The following is a 12,848-nucleotide window of genomic DNA, read 5'->3' on the forward strand; positions in this document are numbered from 1 at the left end:
GTTTAAATATTTTATCGAAAAGAGGTAAGACAGAAATGATAGTATTTGGAGAACCTAACTTATTTATGCGAAGAGTAGAGATCAAATTATTACAAAAATCTCAAAATAAAGAAATCACAAAGTACAGAATTTCGATTATTTCAATGACATTTTATTGCAGTAAGAAGCAGGTTGTTTCCTTGATCTTTATTTGGGAAGTAGATTTAGAGAAGGCTATTAAGGTATTCTTATCACACTTTTTCTATTAATATTTATGGTAATGCAATTTTTTAATGTTTCATTTTTATTTTTGCGAGAGAGTGAAAGAGAGAGAGCACAAGCATGAGTGGCGGGGGGGGGGGGGCAGCGAGAGGGGGACAGAGGATCCCAGGCAGGTTCCATGCTGACAGCAGTGAACCTGACGTGGGGCTCCAACTCACAAACCGTGAGATCATGACCTGAGCCAAAGTTGGACACTTGACCGACTGACCCACACGTGTGCCCCAGTAATGCAATTTTTTTAAAAATTGAAAGCATTGCTGTCTTGTTTGGAAACATAAACATCCATCAAAGTTGGTTTTGTTAAAAAATTTTGTCAGACTCATTCAATGAGAATTGTACTTTTTATGTAGTATAAAGAAATAATTAAATGGCATTATACTATAATATTATATAAACATGTAAGTGTTGCTAATATACAGTGTTTGCTTCATAGAAAGTAGAAGGTAAGATACAAGTTTCAGAGAGCTGTATGCTACGGGTAAACATTTGCATGAAGAATTCTTTTACATGTACAAGATTTCTATGTAAGAATCCATAAATGTGCTCATACGCAAACTTATACACACAAAGCTGGTGACAATGGTTGACTTCCAAGTTTAGCTGAAGTAGACAGATAAAAGAGAATTGTTATTTTTACTTTGTATCTTCTTAGGGTTTTGTAATGTTTTAAGGGCAAGCCTTACCTTTTTATAAAATAGATTAATTTTTAAAAGTCTTGCTACCAACAGACTTATTGTGCCTAATTTGCTATCAAAATTGTGGATAAATGTGGAGAAACTTATCTTCTATTGTATCATACCTAACTATATCCTATCAATATTTTTATAAAATAAAATGACTGTTATAAATCAAATTTTCTGAAGTGAAGAGTTATATGATCAAAACATATCAAAGACAAATATATTTGCAAAGTGTAGAATCCCCATGAAAGTGATGACTTAGTTATAGTTACAAATGGATTATGCCTATTTAAAATGCTACCCATAGGCTATATTTTTGATGACTGATTAATTAATTTGTGTTTTCTATAGGAATGCGAGTTTACTTACGATTTTCCTAGACCCATTGATGAGTCAATAAGCAAATGCTTTATCTAGCTATGAAATAAATCCAAAACATTATACTAGGTTCGGGGGATAAAATGATGAACAGGATGTTCACCCTTAGGAGATTACATTCCTAGAGCAGAGTGGTAAATTAGGAAGCACACCCATAAAAATCTTTAGGTAGGAATCTAGATAGTATGGTAGATGCTTTGATAGCTTATTAAACACAAGGAAAGTATCTGTAACCTGGGTATCAGTGATGAAGGAAGGAAGGCTCTCCAGGTGCAGAATGATCCTTAGGCATTTCCCCAGGCCTGCTTTTTGACTTATGCCCAGCCCGCACAAGCCCAGCGAAAGCTCGCTCACTGCCACCAGATGCATTTTGAGGCATCTTCACTCTTCACAGAAGGAACATGATCCTCAGACTCCAAGAGAGGAACAAGTTATAGTCTCCCCGCCCCCTTTGTTAATGCTGCATTGACATCTTTTGGGATGATTGACCCTTGGATCATCATTGGCTTTAGAAAGTACTCCAGTCTTACTTTGGCCCTGTGATTCCTGAAGATACAACCTGATAACATCAGTGAATTTTCCAAAGTTTGGGCAATTCGGTTTTAGATTGTACCACATGAATCACCTTAAGATCCAATTTAGGCCAAGCTATGTCAAGCTTAAAGCACTTCCTTTTGGTTTTCTTTGTTGAGGACTCAATATTTTAGATGTAACTTTTCCCAGGGCTCCTGGAATGTGTTTATGCATATGCATTTGAATTTGAACAAGGCACAATTAATTTTATAGGAAATAGGAGTGGAGCAACAAGATCTTTCTTAAAATAATGTCTTTCACTGAATGCATTGCATGAACCAGATAGCTTTCTAAACACTTTTCATGTCACAAGGGACTTGTTCGGGAGAACAAGTTTATCTTACAATTGCTAAGTCTTTGTAGATGACAGAAATGGAGCACAGAGGAGTTAAGGATCTTACCTGGAGTCGTACATCCAGACGGCGTTGTTACTGGCATCCAGACTCAGGGCATATGACTGCAGAACCATCCTGCCACCCACTATACCACACTGCCTCTGCTATCTGGGAATCGGACTGTCTTCTGAATGAATCACCCTTCTAGTTTTTCCTCCTGTGAGTATAAAGAAATAAAACTTGGAGGAAAGTGCAATGTGAAAACTGTGTGTCTACGATGTGAAAACACTTTTAAAGAGATATAACAACAACAACAAAAACAAAGAATTTAGAAGCACACGAGTAATTGCCTGAAGTAATAGAAATTTCCTGCCTCTTCTGAAAGTGGAGGGAACAAAGGAGAGGAAAAACACCAACAAATTACATTAACAGCGAGTCGTGACTTGAACTGTGTGCCCCACCTCGAAATCCTGTCGAAGTATAAACACCTAGTGAGTCAGAATGTGACCTTATTTGGAAATAGGGTCATCGTAGATATAATTAGTTAATTTAAAATAAGGTCACTAGAGTGGGCTCGAATCTGATGTGACTGATGTCCTATAGAAAGGGGAAAACTTGTTCACAGGCACAGCTACAGGGAGAATGCCATGTAAACGGGAAGACCATAATCTATAAGATAAGGAGAGACACCTGGAAACAGATCCTTCCTATAGCCCCCAAAAAGAATCAACGTTGCCAACACATCAATTTCAGATTTCTAGTTTCAAAAATTGGGAAACAGTGAATTTCTCTTGTTTAAGCATCTCAGTTTGTGATACTTTGTGGTGGCATCCCTAGCAACCTAAAACATAATGCATAGAATTTCCACCCCATGGTGTGTTAGAAAATAATAGCAATATGTAAGTACAAAGTGAGGTACACTACTTTAAACTTCATTGAAATATTCCAGAATCCTATTAGTGTCCATGAGTTTTCCAGAATCTTAAGTCAAGTGTTTTAACATGATGATGGTATTCTTTACGATGTGCAGATTTCATCAAATTTCAGTAGTGTGATGGTTAATTTCATGTGTGAATTTTACTGAGCCATGGGAGGCCCAGATTAAATATTATTTCTGCGTATGACTGTGAGGGAGTTTCTAGGTGAAATTAGCATTTGAATTTAGGGGATCAGTAAGGTAAATTGCCCTCTCAGATGAGAACATTATCCAATCCACTGAGGGCTTGAGTAGAACAGAGGTAGAGGTAGGAGGAATTCTCCCCTTTATCTTCCTGTTGTCTGCCTGAGCTGAGACCTTGGTCTTCTCCTGATCTTGATTGGGATCTAAACCTGTTGGCTTCCCTTGGCCTTGAACTTGGACTAGAATTACACAACTGGCTTTCCTAAGTCTCTGGCTTGCAGACTGCAGCTACTGGGACTTCTCTCTGAGCCTTCATAATCACGTGAACCAATTTTGATAAATCTCTCTCTTCCCTCTACACCCCCAACCCAGCGTCCTCTACCCAGATATATAGTGTGTCCATTTCTTTGGAGACCCCAACTAATCCAAGTATTCATTATTGGAATTCATCTAACATTTGTATGTATATTGATCAATCCAAAAAGTTTTCTCTCATATGGCATAGTGTTTAAAACTTTGACAAGTCTTCAACTAGATTATTTACATTTTATTATTGACTATTAAAAGTTGCTTATATCTTAGATAAAAGACACTTAGCAGACATGATATGCAACTATCTTCTCCCATTTTGTGGATTTTTTCACTTCCTTGATTTTGTCTTTTGAAACACAAAACTTTAATGGTCATGAAGTCTAATTCATCTATTGTTTTTCTTTTCTTGTTGTGCTTTTGGTATTACATCTAAAAAGTCGTTGGCTTACATAAACTACAGAGACTTAGACCTGTATTTTCATCATATAGGTCTATGGTTCATTTTGAATTAACTTTGTGTGTGATGTGAAGTTTCTGTCCAGCTTCATCACTGTGCATGTGGATACCCACTTGTCCCAATATCATTTGTTGAAACGATTTCCCTTTGTTTGGTAACCTTATCAAAAGACAACTAAAAATAAATATACGAGTTTATTTCTAGATCCTAAATCACATTTCATTTATTTATGTATCCATCCATATGCCAATTCTATAATGTCGTGATTAATGTGCCTTTGTAGTAAGTTTGAAATCACGAAATGAAAATCTATCAACTTTGTTCTTTGTCAATATAATTCTGGCTACTCAGGGTCCCTCACATTCCCCATGAATCTGAGTACCCCCTTGTCAATTTCTGAAAAGAGAAGCTTGGATTTAGGTAGGGAATGTATTGCAGCTATAGATTAATTTAAGAGTTTTGCCATTTTAATAATAATCTAATATATAATTGTGAGATGTCTTACTGACCATGTTTAATTTTTTTCAGCGATTTCTTTTTTTTTAGTTTTTAGTGTAAAAGTCGTTTACTCTTTTATTGAATTGATTCCTAAAGCATATTTTCCTTTTTAATGTTATTGAAATAAAATGTTTTCAAGGTCTGTCCATGTTGTAGCATGCATCAGAGCTTCATTCCTTTTTCCTGCTGAATAACATTTCATTGTATGTACATACCACATTTTCTTTAAACATTTATCTGTCGGTGGACATTTGGGCTGCTTCCAGCTTTTGGCCACTGTGAATAATGAACACTGTCATACAAATATCTGTTTGAACCTCTGCTTGCAATTATTTTGGTTATATACCAGGAGACAAACTGCTGGGCCACATGGTAATTCTACATTTATTTTTTTGAGGAACTGCTAAACTATTTTTTTCCATCAGCTGCCCCATTTTACATTCCCATCAGCAGTATCTGGAAGCCCAAATTTCTTTTTTTTGTTTTTTAAACTTTTTAAACTTTTAATTAATTAATTAATTAATTATACTTTAAAGAGAGAGAACATGAGCAGGGAGGGGGCAGAGGGAGAGAGAGAGAGAGACAGAGAGAGAGAATCTCAAGCAGAGATTCCATGATCAGCATGGAGCTCGATGTGGGGCTCAGTCCCACAACCCTGGGATCATGACCTGAAGCGAAATCAAGAGTCAGATGCTCAACCTACTGAGCCACCCAGGCGCTGCTGAGAGCTCAAATTTCTACACATTCTCACTAACCCTTGTTATTTTTCTCTTTATTCTAGTCATAGTTATTCTGGAAGATGTGAATAGGTATTTCATTGGGGTTTTCATTTGCAGTTCCCTAATGACTAATGACGTTAAGGATCTTTTCATGTGCTTATTAGTTATATATATATATATATATATATATATATATATATATATATTTTCTTTGGAGAAATATCTATTCAAGTCTTTTACCAATTTTTAAATTTTATTTTTTTTTTGGCTGTGTTGTAGTTATTCTTTATATATTCTGAATATGAAACCCTTATTACATATATGATTTGTGTATATTTCCTCCTGTTCTCTAAGTCGTTTTTTTGACTTTCTTGAAACGCAAAGTTTGATATGCATTTTGATATGCAAATTTTTAATTTTGACAAAATTCAGTTTGTATATCTTTTCTTTTGTTGCTCATGCTTTTGGCATCATACCAAACTATGCAATGCCAAATTCAAGATCAAGAAAACTTTTGTTTTTAGATGTTTATTTTTGAGAGAGAGAGCGAGTGGAGAAGGGGCAGAGAGAGAGGAGGACAAAGGACCCACAGTGGGCTCAGCACTGACAACAGTGAGCCTGACACAGGGCTCCAACTCAAGAACTGTGAGATCATGACCTGAGCCAAATCAGATATTCTACTGACTGAACCATCCAGGCACACTGAGATCAAGAAAACTTACATCTATGTTTTCTTCTAAGAGTTTTGTGATTTTGATTTTATATGTAGGCCATGAATTCATTTTGAATTAATTGTCTATATGGTATGAGTCAAGAGTCAAACTACATTCTATTCATGGGGGAATCCAGTTGTCCCAGTACCCTTTGTGGAAGAGACTACTCTTTCCACATTGAATATACTTGGAAATTCTGTTGGAAATTAATTGTCCAGATATGTATGAATTTATGTTTTGGATTATCAGGGTCTTTTAATGTTTATTAAAAATTTTTTAACATTTATTCATTTTTTGAGAGACAGAGAGAGACAGAGCTTGAGTGGGGGGAGGGGCGGAGAGAGAGAGAGACACAGAATCTGAAGCAGGCTCCAGGCTCTGAGCTGTCAGCACAGAGCCCAATGCGGGGCTCGAACTCACAAACCACAAGATCATGACCTGAGCCGAAGTCAGACGCTCAACCGACTGAGCCACCCAGGCACCCCAATGTTTATTTATATTTGACAGAGAGAGAGAGAGAGAGAGAGAGACAGCATGTACGAGTGGAGGAGGGGCAGAAAGAGAGGGAGAGAGAGGCTCAGCTCTGCACTGACAGCAGAGAGCTCGTTGCGGGGCTTGAACTCATGAACCTGAGCCCAAGTGAGACGCTTAACCACTGAACCACCCTGGCAATCACCGACTATCTGTTTTATTGCATTGTTCTTACTGGACTCTCAGTTTTATTTCCTTTGGGTAGTACTAGAATCCTAACAATATTAAATCTTTCAATATTTCTATTTATTCAGGGCTTCTTTAACTTATTTGAGTAATATTTTATAGTTTATATTGTAAAATTCTTTCACCTCCTTGCTTAAACTTATCCTTAGATCTTTGGTTCTTTTAGATAATCTTGTAAATGGGATTGCCGTATTGATTTTCTCTTTGTTACCTATATTCACAAGAGATATTGGTCTTTAATTTACTTTTCTTATAATGTCTCTAACTGGCTTTGGTATCAGGATAATACAAACTTCATATGATGGCTTAGTGTCCCCTCCTCTTCTATTTTTTGGAAGAACTTGTGAAGGATTGGTGTTAATTAATTTTTAGATGCTTGATATAATTCATCAATGATGCTATCTGATGTTGGACTTTTCTTTACTGGGAGCTTTTTGATTATTGATCATAGGTCGGTTGAGATTTTCTATTTCTTCTTGAGCAAAATTAGATAATTTATGTGTTGCTAGGAATTTGTCCATTTCATCTAGATTATCTAAGTTTTTGTGCATAATTGTTCATAGTATTCTCTTATAATTCTTTCTGTCATTGGAGGTCTGTTTTAATTGGTGCAAAAAAAAGTGGGATCTTTCTATTTTCAAATTGTCAAGAAAAAAATTTTTAGCTTTTTATTCTTATTATGCCTTTTCTGTCAATCTTAACATCATCTGTTCTTGGGGAAAGTGTTATATAGAGATTCAGATTTCAGAATCTGGTTTTGGAAATTGTTGCCAAATTCTGACTGGTGTAAGAGAACGTTATTCTCTTACGTTCACGTATGAATGTGAAACATTCAGACTCACCTTGTACCCTACTACAATTAGTACTCATGATCAATATAACTGATGCCCAATCATGGCACCAATATGTTGATGCCTAAAGATGAAATATTGAAATTAAAGACATTTTTTACCTTTCACCTGCCATTCAGGGAGCCATGAAAAATACAGATGATGGGGGGAGAAACCTCTCTTGTAACCTTTTCATTTGAACATGCATTACGAGTCCCTCTATTCATCTTTCTCTCTCACACACACACAACTCCTAACCAGAGAGTCGTGTCTTAATACAATAAAATTCGCCCTTCTTTAAAGGTCTTTACCACTTTCCAGTGTAGGAAATTGCAGCATAGAGGAACATTTGCCCTGGAATATTGGATGAATAATTCTGTGATGAAGAGTGTTAGACATTCAGATGTATTGATCTTTGCTTAGCTAGAGAAGTTGTTTGAATGCTTACCTCTGCCCCCGGTAGCATGTTACCAAGGTGTTCAAATAAAGGTGAGCAGTAAGTTTTTCTTTGAGTGAAAAACACCGCCTGGATGATGACTCCGATTTCCTTCCAATCTTAAGTTTCTATCGTTTAAAATAAGTCTGTGGTGTCCAGGGTTATGAGATCAAATTGTGTTTCTTTGTCACTGGAAATCCCCACTGCAAACCCTAAGAACAGACCATTCAAAAGCTTTCACTGAGGCAACACACTTGGTAGGAAAGCATGACTTCATTTTGGCATGATTCGTCTTCAAATCAGGTCAGTGATTTGGATGTGAATGAGCGGATTGTTCATGGGCACCGGATCAAATTAGACTTTCATTTATTTTTAGAAATTCATTAGACCAATTATGACAACCACAAAGGGATGTCTTGTGACTGAGAAGTGCAAATTATAAGAACAGTAATATTCATTGTTAAGTGTGAGATGAAAATTTCTGTGTAGCTTACTCATTAAAACCTGCTTCCTTTTACAAAAATGCCCTTTGTGTAATGTAGATTGCAGGTAAAAGGCACTGGACCAAAATATAATTACTGAATATACAACATGCTGGTAAGTTCAGATTGTTTATAAAATGAATTTAGGTCAGAAATACAAAGGAAACCGAAAATACCAAGTTTCTCTTTTGCCAGTGTGCTCTCATTTATGGAAATGCACTAATTGGGTTTCAACTATGTGAAAACAGAAACTAAAATTATTATATACTTTGAACTTTATGCCCACATTTAAGCGATTCAGACAGAATACTTGATACATTCCCTAGTCTGAAAGAACTAGAACTAGAACTTTGTAGTCTGACTTATTTATATCTGAGTCTACTCTTTTTTTGATTTGGGTAATTCCCTTGAGATTCCTCCAATCTTAATTTATGTATTGGTAAAATGGGGGCATTAGTCTTTATTTTTTAAGAATAAGACAGCAATTGGGGCACGTGGGTGGCTCAGTCGGTTAAGCGTCCCACTTCAGCTCAGGTTATGATCTCACAGCTCATGAGTTCGAGCCCCGCATCGGGCTCTGTGCTGACAGCTCAGAGCCTGGAGCCTGCTTCGGATTCTGTGCCTCCCTCTCTCTCTCTCTCTGCCCCTTCCCGCCCCCCTCATGCTCTGTCTCTCTGTTTCTCAAAAACAAATAAACGTTAAAAAAAATAAAAAAAAAAAAAGAATAAGACAACAAGTGAAAAAAAAGATGTGTGTGCAGTGCCTGGCATACAACCGATTCTAAATAAACATTACCTAATTTAATGTAACATCATATAACTGCACATATCAGTAGATGGAACAATGGCAACATTCATTTTACACGTTGCTTTATAGACATCACAAAGCAAAGGTACACTATTAACAAAACTGGTCTTCATTTGCAAGTTAACCATTCCCTAATCACTTAAATCTCTCCCTCCGCAAATAGCAAAGAATGTGTAAAGACTTCCGAAAACAAACAATGTTGGCATTGAAAAGAGGCTTCCGTGCAGTTCATATTTGGTTGTACTGGAAATCTTCCACTTAAGGAGAAAACATTAATCATTTCACCAGACCGACAAACAGCCTACTAACAAATTCACAGCCCACGTTGAAAGGGTTTGGTGTTCCAAGAATTTTTTTTTAAGATTTGAATTAGTAATTTAAATTTCTTTCTGCTCATCACATCTACCTTACTGAGGCAACTAGAGCAAAAACTTCTGAGTAGCATTATTCTCCCTTGGCTATTATGTTGGATTATGGAGATATTCTGATACTTGGCTGCAATGAAACTACTGAATAAAAACCGTTAATATAATACATACATATTTGTCTATTTGGTGGTTCTAGTAAAAATGTGTGTAGACTCAGCTTTTGCAGTACAACTACATCACGTATGTTTAATGTGAGGGGTTTTGGTTACTCTGATAACTACGTTTGTAAAGCAAAGGTTATGGTTTATCTCCAAGAAACAAAATGGGTGGCATTTATGGGAATCGTGCAGATCTGAAGCCAATAACTGGATAAGGCGAAGTTACCGTGGTGTCTCACAAATACAGTTCTCGGCCCCGGTTGCATGACTTGCGAAACCTGTTTCAGATTAATATAACACCCGCCTAAAGTTGATAGTATCATGATACAGGTTTTGGAGCCAGAGCGGTATGATCGGAAATCAGGAATTCGAAGGATCCAGTTGCAATCAGCTTTCTTTTTCTGAAACTCAATCAACGTGTGATTTTGTCGAGGATGATGATGGCCGATCACGGTCATGACAGAACTGTCAGGTCACAGATTTAAACCAACAGCGGAGACAATCTGTGCTCCCTTTACAGCTGTGGACGATTCTTCGGCTTCCTTTGTGTTCGTGTGTCGTCTATGAATGAGTCAATTATAACTGTCACTAAATTTTCCAAGGCCTTTAGAGCTAACAAAGAAGCGGTGGTTCCCACTGATCATACCCCGAGGTAGGCCTGTGCGAGTGGAAAAGTTGTTAAAAAGCAAAACAGAACGAAACAAAACTGTATGAGTAGCCAAGACAGTAACCAGAAAGCACATTTGCATGAAGATTTCTCAATTAGATTAACTTGTCAAGCATGTACCAAAATCAAGTCACACTCTAATGAGGGTTTATTGTTTGTTTTTTTTTTTTTCTCCATAGGAATGGAATAATGTCTTTAAACAAAGAGGACTTATTGTCTGTGTTGTACCTTAGGACCTTGCCTGATGACCTGTAGTGACCCAAGACAGGAGAAAAGACCAGGGAAAGATAGGGAGATCAAAAGCACCCTACGCCCCGTAGAGCAGAAAACACTGTAGGGTAGACCCAGTCCTCTGGAAAATCCAGGTAGGGCATGCCACCATTTAACAGAAGTTTACATTCCGCATAATGTTCAGAAAACTCTGAGTCAGACACTAGAGCACCCCGGAAAAGAGAAATTATTTGCCAGGAACAAAAGGCCGCAGATGGAAAGCAAGTCCCTTGACAGATGTCAATTGGCAATTAAGAAGAAAAAGTAGGGCCTGGGATGCTCCACACGTTACTAAAACAGGAGCTCAGACTTAATGCATGAGATTGAGGTCAAGGGCAAATTTACAAAATCGTACACTGCCTTTGATGTCTTCACTGCTTTCTGTCATGTAGGCAATGGGTCAGGGAACTTTTTCCGCAAAGGGTCAGATAGCAAACATTTTAGGCTTTGTGGGCCACACTCTCTGTATCACAATAGACAATTTGTCAGTGAATGGTCTTGGCTGTGTTCCACTAACGCGTTGCTTACAAAAACAGGACGGTGAGCCAGATTTTGCCATTGGGCTGTAGTTTGCAGACCCCTGATTTAGATGTTAGAATAGAAACATGCCATGCCATGTGACAATTTAGGTCGGTGCCAGTTAGCCTCATATGGTCAGCATAATTCTGTACTGGATTTTTGGAGCCAGAGGAAGTGAGTGCCAAGAGTAGTGAGTTACCATACCCCATTTCCTCCGTGGCCTCTGCTTCTGGCTCAACCCCTTAGTTACTCCATTCAGCTACATGAGCCTTCCTGTTACTCAAACATTCAGGAAAGCTATATATAGCCTCAGAGTCTGATCTTGCTGTCACCTCTGTGCAAAATACCCTTCTCCTAGATCAGGGGAAGAGTCACGGTGCTCTGAGCTACAAAAGAACTGGTAGTGTCATGGTACTTGAGTGAGAACCAAGAGGGGAGCAGACACTGGTCTTCACTAAATTGAATACCCTGATTTTGGAAAAACTCAAGCAGATGAACACAACACCTGGGATTGGGTACAAAGCGTGTGACTTGTCATCTCATATCAATGCCCTTCAGAGGACACCCACTGAGAGTGGACCCTAAACCACTGGGTGGATAGGGTGACTTGTTCAGTCCATGTCAACTAGCATCTCTCCTTGGCCAACACCAGGCATGCACCATGGGCTCATGATGAAGGTAGTCATGGAAGCTGCTGGCAAGCCCGAGCACAGGCTCCCTATTCCAAAACTGATATAGTTCCTGCTGCTGCAGATTATCCTTCCTGCCAAAGCTGGGACCTTTTCTCTTGAGGATAACCAACCACTTAGTTGTAAGTTGATAACTTTACTCTCTTTCCACAAAGGTCAGCAAGGGGCCTCAGCAGGACCCATGGAAGAGTTTGCCTGTCTTATTCACAGTGCCTAAGATAGTACCCTAACCAAGGCTTAAAGATATACAGACATGGGATTCTTTATTATAAAACCTCAGGCAAATAAATCTGTTTTGTGGTGAAACAGTGTAACAATGGACTCAAGCCATTGAATACTAAATATCACAACACTCAAAGAAAGGTCTGAGGGGCACCTGGGTGACTCAGTTGGTTAAACATCCAACTCTTGATTTCTGCTCAGGTCGTGATCTCACGGGTTTGAGTTCGAGCTCTGCATCCAGCTCTGTGCTGATGGTGCGGAGTGGCCCAGGGCTTAGTTTCCAAGAGCTGATCAATGGGCAGTCCTGAATACAGGTGTTTCTTAGAAATGCGAAAAGTTTGAGCAGCCGTCACCTATTGAATTAAACCTTTCTTATAGGTTATTTGGAAGCATGAAGTTAAATATGGGTGAATTTAAAAAAAAAAGTCTAGAAAATGTGAAAGTCTTTGCTTCTATGTGGTAGGACTGGGGGTATGTAAAAGGTTAAGCATGGTACTTCTGGTTTGAGTAATAAATCTTACGAGTGGCAAAGCCAAAAGGAATTACAGCCAAAAGGAAATACCTGTATACAGTTGCGTATTTCTCTAAATTAAACTATTAGGCTATTATCTCTTGTACATTCTTGATTTCTTGATTG

The sequence above is a fragment of the Felis catus genome, chromosome C2 (genome assembly GCF_018350175.1).
Source record: "Felis catus isolate Fca126 chromosome C2, F.catus_Fca126_mat1.0, whole genome shotgun sequence".
Classification (NCBI taxonomy): Eukaryota; Metazoa; Chordata; class Mammalia; order Carnivora; family Felidae; genus Felis; species Felis catus.